General features: G+C 40.0%; 1 pseudogene; it reads left to right on the top strand.

The window, feature by feature from the left end:
• Positions 1-4,412: 4,412 nt before the first annotated feature.
• On the top strand, positions 4,413-7,652 carry LOC127680418 (oogenesin-2-like; annotated as a pseudogene).
• Positions 7,653-8,690: the final 1,038 nt, after the last annotated feature.

Consider the following 8,690-nt stretch of genomic DNA (forward strand, 5'->3'; position numbering starts at 1 on the left):
CCCTGACTGCCAGTAGACTAGTTACTCTGTAGAAAGATCAACCCCACTCTCTATTACAGTAGATTCAAGTCTCATCTGCCCTTAGCATTGTCCCAGAATAGTAGATGAAGATTCCTCTCCCCTTGTGCATGCCTCCTTGTTGATACAACAATCCCCACCTGCCTTTCTTTTCTCCCTCATTTCCTTGTCACAGTCCCCACAAAGGCAAAAACTTCCTGCTCAACAACATCAATGTGTGCCAGAAGACAAGGAAGGGAGTTCACAGAGTACCATACGATCTCTTATCACAGACCAAATTTTCACAGTTGCCTCTACCACAGGACTGTAACACAAGAAGTATCTTAACCTTTCTCCTGAGTATGTCTCCTTGTGGATTACTAATATCATCTCTTACTGGCCTCTTCTTCCTCCAGCTTTCAACACTATCAAGCATTCCCCCTTGAACATACCCAACAAAGAGGTCTTTAAAAGAGGAAACACTCAGCCAACACTCTGCAAATCCACACATCAAACAGTAACCCAGAAACAAAACTAGCACCCAGACAAGACAAACTGAGAAACTGGTACCATGACCAATAATCACATCAAACACAGAGGTCTAGACTGCTTTGTTTCCAGATTCTGGCTATTACAAACAAGGCTGCTAAGAACATAGAGGAACAAGTGTCCTTGGAGTATGGTGGGGCATCTTCTATGTATATGACCAGGAATGGTAAAGCTGACTCATCAAGTGTTTCCAACTTTCTGAGGAACAGTCAGATTGATTTCCAGAGTGGTTGCATCAGTTTTCAATCCCACCAGAAATGGAGAAGCGTTCTATTTCCCGACAACCTCACAAGCATGTGTAGTCACTGGAGTTTTTTATCTTAGCCACTCAGATTGTTGTAAGGTAAAATCTGAAGATCATGGTTATTTGCATTTCACTGAAGACTAAGGACTTTAAACCTTTCTTTAAGTGCTTCTTGGTCATTGAAGACTTTTGTAACTTTGTATTAGGGGAAGGGTTGAAGAAGCTGAAGAGGAGGGAGACCCCATAGTAATTCTATAAGTCTCAAATAACCTGGAATCCTGGAAGTTCCCAGAGACTAAGTTGCCAATCTTGGCAGCATACACAAGCTCCTCCAGAGTCCCAGTACATATACAGCAGAGTTCCACTGGTCTAGCTTCAGTGGGAAAGAATTGAGACCCTTGATAAGGGGAATTCCTAAGGGTTTAGCGGGTAGCAACTTCTTAGAGGAAAGCTGGAGTAGAAAATGGATGAGGAACTGGATGAGGGAGCAGTGGATGAAATGTAAGTTAAGAAAAGATTGCCAGGCCTTAAACTCACAAAGATTCTCCTTCCTTATTCTCCTGAGGGCTGCTTAACTAGAATATCCAAGTGTGTTCTCAATTACATCTGATTATTAACTGGGTCTTAGTAGTTTCTGTTGAGAATTTTTAAAAGATATTTATTGTTATATATAAGTATACTATAGCTGTCTTCAGACACTCCAGAAGAGGGCATCAAATATCATTTTGGATAGTTGTGAGCCACCATGTGGTTGCTCGGATTTGAACTCAGTACCTTTGGAAGATCAGTCAGTGCTCTTAACTGCTGAGCCATCTCTCCAGCCCTCTGTGGGGATTTTTAATTTTATTTAGTTTTGTTCTTCTTTCTTGAGACAGTCTCACTAAAAATGTCAGGCTGACCTTGAATTCTAGGCCCTCTACACTGGAGTGTCAGATGTGAGTTACTCAAAGTGCCTTGAGTGATGATCTTTATGTCACTTTAAGCCTGGAATTCTTTGGTGTGCTTTTAATCCCAGCAACAGGAAGGCAGAGGAAAGCTGTGAGTGTCAAAATAGTCAGATATTCTATGCATCTTTTAAAAGAGCAAAACAAGTCTGGAGAAATGGCTCAATTGTTAAGAACACTCAGTGTTCTCCCAGAGGTACTGTGTTCAATTCCCAGAAACTACATGATGGCTCACAACCACCTATAATGGGATTTGATTCCATTTTCAGGGGTGTTTGAGGACAGGGACAATACACTCATATATATTAAATAAATTGATAGATATACAACTAGATAACTAATGTAAAACTAGCAAACATATAATACCAAAAAAGAAATGGTATTTGCATCTCCTCATTGATAAGTAATCTCTTATTTTAATGGAACTCAAAATGTCCTCAAACTTGCAGGAAGAAACCTGTATATACACATACGTGCATATATGTGTGTGTATATAGAGTATAGTTCTGTGTATATGTTTATGTACATTTCATCTTAATGGACATTACATCACAACCACAGTCTCCCTCCCTCGTCTCTTCTCATACCAACACCTGACTGCAACAGTAAGGCAGAGGGTGGATAGTATATAAGTTTAATGGCAGCCTAATTTATATAGCAAGTTCTAAACAGCTATAGATATGCTCTTTTGTCTCAAAGAAGCAAAACAAAGCACACCAATTAACAAACAAACCCAAGCAAAATATTTCTATCAATTGATACATGGTATATTCTTTTAATGAACCCAGGATGTATTCAAAATTTCAGGAAGAAGCCAGCCTTTCTTAATTAACTATTCAATAAAAAATTGAATATAACTTACAATGTAAACTTCAGGTCCTTTTTCTTACATTTTTTTGGTTTTCATTTTGTTTCTGCATGTCTCAGGCTAGCTGTTCTGCTGCTGTAGAAGTAACCAATTAAGTATGACATTGAGCTAGTGTTGTTCTGTTTTTGGCATGTGAATTATGATATGTACCTCATAATCTCTTCTTTCTGGTTGCTTTATAAGGAGTTACAGACCACGCCAATGGCTACTGAAGGATTACTAACTTTAGTGTTTCTTTCCTACTCCACCTCTGTAGTTTGTGGACCTCAAGCTTGGAACTTTACCAACACCTTTTCTTTTCTCTTTTTTTCTTTGATATATTCTTTATTTACATTTCGAATGATTTCCCCTTTCTTAGATCCCCCCTCCCCAAAAGTCCCAAAAGCCTTCTTCCATCCCCCTGTTCCCCAATACACCCCTTCCCACTTCCCTGTCCTGGTACTCCCCTACACTGCTGCACTGAGCCTTTCCAGGACCATTGAACACTCCTTCCTTCTTCTTGAGCATAATTTGATATGTGAATTGTGTCTTGGGTATTCCAAGCTTCTAGGGTAATATCTGCTTATCAGTGAGTGCATACCATGAGTGTTCCTTTGAGACTGGGTTACCTCAATTAGGATGATGTTCTGCCATTAATTTGTCTAAGAATTTCATGAATTCCTTATTTCTAATGGCTGAATAGTACTCCATTGTGTAGTTATACCACATTTTCTGTATGTATTCCTCCGTTGAGGGACATCTGGGTTCTTTCCAGCTTCTGGCTATTATAAATAGGGCTGCTATGAACACAGTGAAGCATGTATCCTTTTACATTCTGGGGAATCCTCTGGGTATAGGCCCAGGAATGGTATAGTGGGGTCCTCTGGTATTATCATTCCCAGTTTTCTGAGGAACTGCCAGACTGATTTCCAAAGTGGTAGTACCAGCTTACAACCACACCAGCAGTGGAGGAGTGTTCCTCTTTCTCCACATACTCGCCAGCACCTGTTTTCTCTTGAGTTTTTGACCTTAGCCATTCTGACTGGTGTGAGGTGAAGTATCAGGATTGTTTTGATTTGTATTTCCCTGATGACTAAGGATCCAACACCTTTTCACAAGTCCTGTATGGGTCATGATTAAAGATTGATGTCAGTAACTAATGATGGGAATTACAAAGATGCTGGAACTCATTCCAGGCAATGTATCTGGATAAATGGAAATTATGGAGAATTTGGAATTTGGTTTTTTTTAGTTTTCTTCGAGGGCCTAGAGAGCTAAGCATAGTCTATTTATAATCCAACTCTTGACTGAGGATTAAAAGTTCCTTTTGGTCCCTTCCCAGAAGGATGTATGTTCCCCAGCTGTGGCTGCATTTGGATGTAGCCATTGGGAACTAGAATACTTTGGAGACACTTCACACTACCAGAGATAATTATGGCTTTAAAACCAGCACAGGCCGGATCAAGCATTTTTGGATTAGACATGCTATGTTGACACAGGCTGAGCAATAATGGAACACATATGTACTTTAGAGCACTTTGGAGACAGAGGCAGGCAATTAATTCTCTGTGAAGTACAGGCCACTGTGGACTATACAGCAAGTTTCAGGACAGTCAAGGATATAGCAAGTTCTGTAAAGACATTATCTAAGCAAACAGACAAACAAAAACAAAAACAAAAACAAAACAACTGAGTGTGCTCAAATTGGTAATCTGAATTCTGTAAACTCAGCTTTAGTGATCTCGCCCCCACACCACACAGTGTTGGCAGAAAGGCTTCCTAAGTTTATTGTCATTAATGGTATATTTTCCCCCTGCTCCCATAGGATGACAATTTAGAAAAAGACACAATGAATGTCTACTCCCCACCCACCCTGGTGAAACTGACAAGACAGAGGCTACTGAGTGAGGAGGCCTTGGACGTTTCTTCTCTCAAGGATCTGCCCAATAGGCTGTTCCCAGTGACACTTGAGGAGGCCTTCATTAATGGTCATACAAAGATCTTAACCACCATGATACCTGTGTGGCCCATCCCATACCTTTCTGTAGGAATGTTGATAAAGACCCTCTGCCTAGACACTTTGCAGGTTGTTCTTGAGGGGCTAGATATACTGATTTCAAAAACAGTTCGCTCCAGGTAGGCAGGATCACCTGGGGTTGGAGAAAGTTTCTCTGAGTACTGAGAATGAGCAATTAGGGACAGAGGATATTTGGCCAACTGTGGATGAGAGGCTTCTGATTTTCAAGTTTTTCTTTACGCCATTGTCAGGAAAGTTCTTTACTGGGAGAAGAGGCTTAGAGTGGTGTAGAGCCTTGGGCTCAGGCTCAGCTATCTGGAAAAATAATGGCTAATATAGGAGATAGAAAATGTAGAAAAATCCAGTGAGGAATGGTCCTTTTCCTGAATCCCTAAAAGTTTAATGTGAAATGAGGTTGGACTGGAATTAAGGTTAGTAGGACAGGGCTAAAGATGCCCTTTTTGCAAAGAATGCTATTCATTTTCTCAGCATGAGGCTCTGGGTTTGATTCTAGGCAGAGGAATAAAACATTGTGGTAGAAAAAGCTGAAGTGTGAGATGTGGAAGGGAATCAAACTGTAAGATGTGTTGTCCTTTACCTTCTAAAAATTATACTCATTTCTCCCTCATTTTCTAGATAAAAATTCAGAGATATGAATTGGAGGGATAGAGACTACTATTTCTGTGGGATATGGGCTGGATTCCCATGAAGGTGAAGGCATATAAGAGTTCATAAAACAGAAACAGGCATTGGAAAACACTCCTGACTGTGGGATGAAGAAAGAATTGAGATGGGAAGGGGGGAACCTGGAAAGGGAAAATCATTTGGAATGTAAACAAAAAGATATAGAAAATAATAAAAAAAAAGAGAGAGAGAGAATTGTGGGTGACATCTCAACTGCAACTCATGGAGCGCAGCCTTGAAGAATGTGCCACATACTTGTTGCAGTGGCCCAGCAGAGAAAAGATTCCATTCATTTATGCTGTAGAACGCTGAAAATTCAGGGCTTAACCAAAGCCACAATCATAGAAATCTTCAAAATTGTACATACAGACTATCCAAGATCAGGAGCTATGCTGTCTTTGCCTAGAAGATTTGGCTTTTCTTTTTATTCGATATATTTTTTATTTATTTTTCAAATGATTTCCCCTTTTCAGGTTCCCCACTCCCCGAAAGTCCCATAAGCCCTCTTCCCTCCCCCTGTTCCCCCACCCACGCCTTCCCATTTCCGTGTTCTGGTATTGCCCTATACTGCTACACTGAGTCTTTCCATAACCAGGGGCCACTCCTCTGTTCTTCTTGGACATCACTTGATGTGTGGATTATGTTTTGGGTATTCCAATTTTCCAGGCTAATATGCACTTATTAGTGAGTGCATACCATTATTGATCTTTTGAGACTGGGTTATCTCACTTAGTATGACGTTCTCCAGCTATATCCATTTGTCTAAGAATTTCATGAATTCATTGTTTCTAAAGGCTGAATAGTACTCCATTGTGAATATATACAACATTTTTTGAATCCGTTCTTCTGTTGAGGGATACCTGAGTTCTTTCCAGCTTCTGGCTATTATAAATAGGGTTGCTATGAACATAGTGGAGGATTTGGCTTTTCTTAACACCTACCTGAAAGAGATGAACAATCCTCTCTCATTCAGTCTAGATGAAATCAAAGGTACCATCAGTATGGGTTGTACTGAAAAGATTGATGAGGAGGAAGTAATCACAGTGATTTCTCTACTTCCCACACTCCACCATCTTCTCTGGGAACTCTATGTATATGATGTCCCTTTTTTAAAGGGCAACCTGAAAGAATTCTTCAGGTAAGGAAGGATTGAGAGTGTACAGAGAAGTAGACAAGAGAAAACAGACCTCTTTTCATTGCTGTTCTCTTTCCTTGTCTTTTGTTTTGTTTTGTTTTGTTTTGTTTTGTTTTGTTTTGTTTTGCAAGCTGGGGAGTCCATGTCAGACTGGACACCATAAATCTAGCAAAGTTAAAGACATAGCCTATCTGAGGAGATGAGCTATATGATAAGATAAATATGACCAGGCATAAGCATTGCTCTTTTTGTTCATGTTTTGAGTCAAGAAATTGTTTGAGTAGATGAGTAATATGCAACACTGGGTTTCATGATGAAGACAGGATCATGGACCTTGCAGGAACAAAACCTCTGAGAACTCTTAAAAATAGCACTAGGAAGTTATTGAATTTTATTTGGGATAGATAGGCCTTCCTATATGCACCAAGTTGGCCTGATATAACCATTGGTGTGGTTTCCTGCAATATCCTGAATCATGTTGCTATTTACTAGCATGGTATAGGTTGTGTGAGCAGACAAATGAAGGCCATGTCTTGGGTTGTGGTTGACCTCACTATATAGTCAGAATGAGTTTGGGAGAAAGTCTTCTGCTTACCGGCCAATCATATCAACCCTCTGCAATACTATTTGCCAGAAATCAATCATTTCTTCTCTCCCCAAGTGCCTAAAGAAGCCCTTGGAGACACTTTGCATCACAAGATGTTACCTCTCACAATCAGACTTGGATTACCTGCCCTATTGCCTGAATATATTTGAGCTCAAATGTCTGAATCTTATTGATAAAACTTTGTCATTTACTCCTTGAACCTCTTGTGTGTCTCCTAGAGAGAGGTAGATATACCCTGGAATACCTGCATTTGAAGTCATGTGGAATGGGAGAACATCAGATTGATGTCTGCTGCCTGCCCTAAGGCAATGTTCCCATCTCACAGAAATCAATTTCTATGATAATGAACTTTCTGTGCTTTTACTGAACAAAAGTTCTACACCACACAGCCAAGCTTAGGCAACTAATGGATGAACTGTACCCTCTGGAGTGCTATGATATCAGGGATGTAATACTATCAGACATATTAGAAAATTTTTGACCTGCACTCCTGGATATACTCAGGGCCAAAAGAAAGCCCAAAAAGGTCACTTTTGCCTTCACAAACTGATGCTCTAAGTGTGGTGGGTCCTATATTTATGATCTGGATACCCAATGTTGCTTTTTTGAAAAGAACCTACGTGGTTGATTGTTGAACAGACAAATTGAGTCTTAGCACTGGGGATCGATGAAATCCTAAACGAAAATCCTTTTCTGAAAGGAGCATGAAAATGTCAATCACCTAAAAGTCTGAGACACAGAGGAAATACAAGATTGTCCTCACAGCTTGTGAGTGAGTTTTTCATCTGCCAAAGGTTTCAAGTACTCTTTTCTCCTCTAGGATTTTTATAGTTTGAGTGTGTTACAATAAAAGTATCCTTCCATAAAGACATTGTTCCCCTCTGTTGACTGCACACAATACAGGTGTTGACTTACTGAGGTACTAGTATGTCTCTATCAGAGCACAGAGCTAATGATTCCCAGCATTTCTGTATCTGTGTCCAGTTTCTTCATTCCTCATCACCATAATTAGGTCAATCTCAGATTTGTGCAGTTCCTTTCATCTCAGTAACTGGTCTAATAAATGGGATCTAAAGCACAGGGCTCCACAAAGGCCTCAATGTTTGGGAAACAAATTAGTATGTAGTACATTCAGATCAGAAAAACTGAGTTAGATATGGAGAACAAAGGGATGAGGGGACAGGTTTTTTCAGCAGTCAAGAATATAAGGACCTAGTGAATACCAAGGCAGGCACATTTCTGGAACTATGTCCTTGTATTTAACCTTTGCTGGAAGACATGGTTTATAACATATGAATACTTAGAGAGCTGATATCAAAATGAGAAGAGCATGATGTGACCTTAATCTATTTACTTCTTCATACTTCCAAAACAGATTTATTTTGACTAAGAAGATTTTCACTTAGAGAAATATATCCTAACACCATCCCCTCGTTCCCTGTGATAGGTCTTCATGGGGCGTGGGGTCTCCCAACATTCATGTGTAGAGCAGACTTTTTGTGATATTGAAGTGATTTACAGCAGGCTGAGGAGAAGAGGATTTCTCTATGGAGCTTATCACTATCTCCTTACTCACTTAATTTCATCTCTTTAACATCCAGGCAGGTGACTGTGTCTGGACCTAATTCCATGGAGCTCTGCCTCATATTCTTCTTGTGGGTCTTAG

Source organism: Apodemus sylvaticus, chromosome 3, assembly GCF_947179515.1.
Source record: "Apodemus sylvaticus chromosome 3, mApoSyl1.1, whole genome shotgun sequence".
Lineage (NCBI taxonomy): Eukaryota > Metazoa > Chordata > Mammalia > Rodentia > Muridae > Apodemus > Apodemus sylvaticus.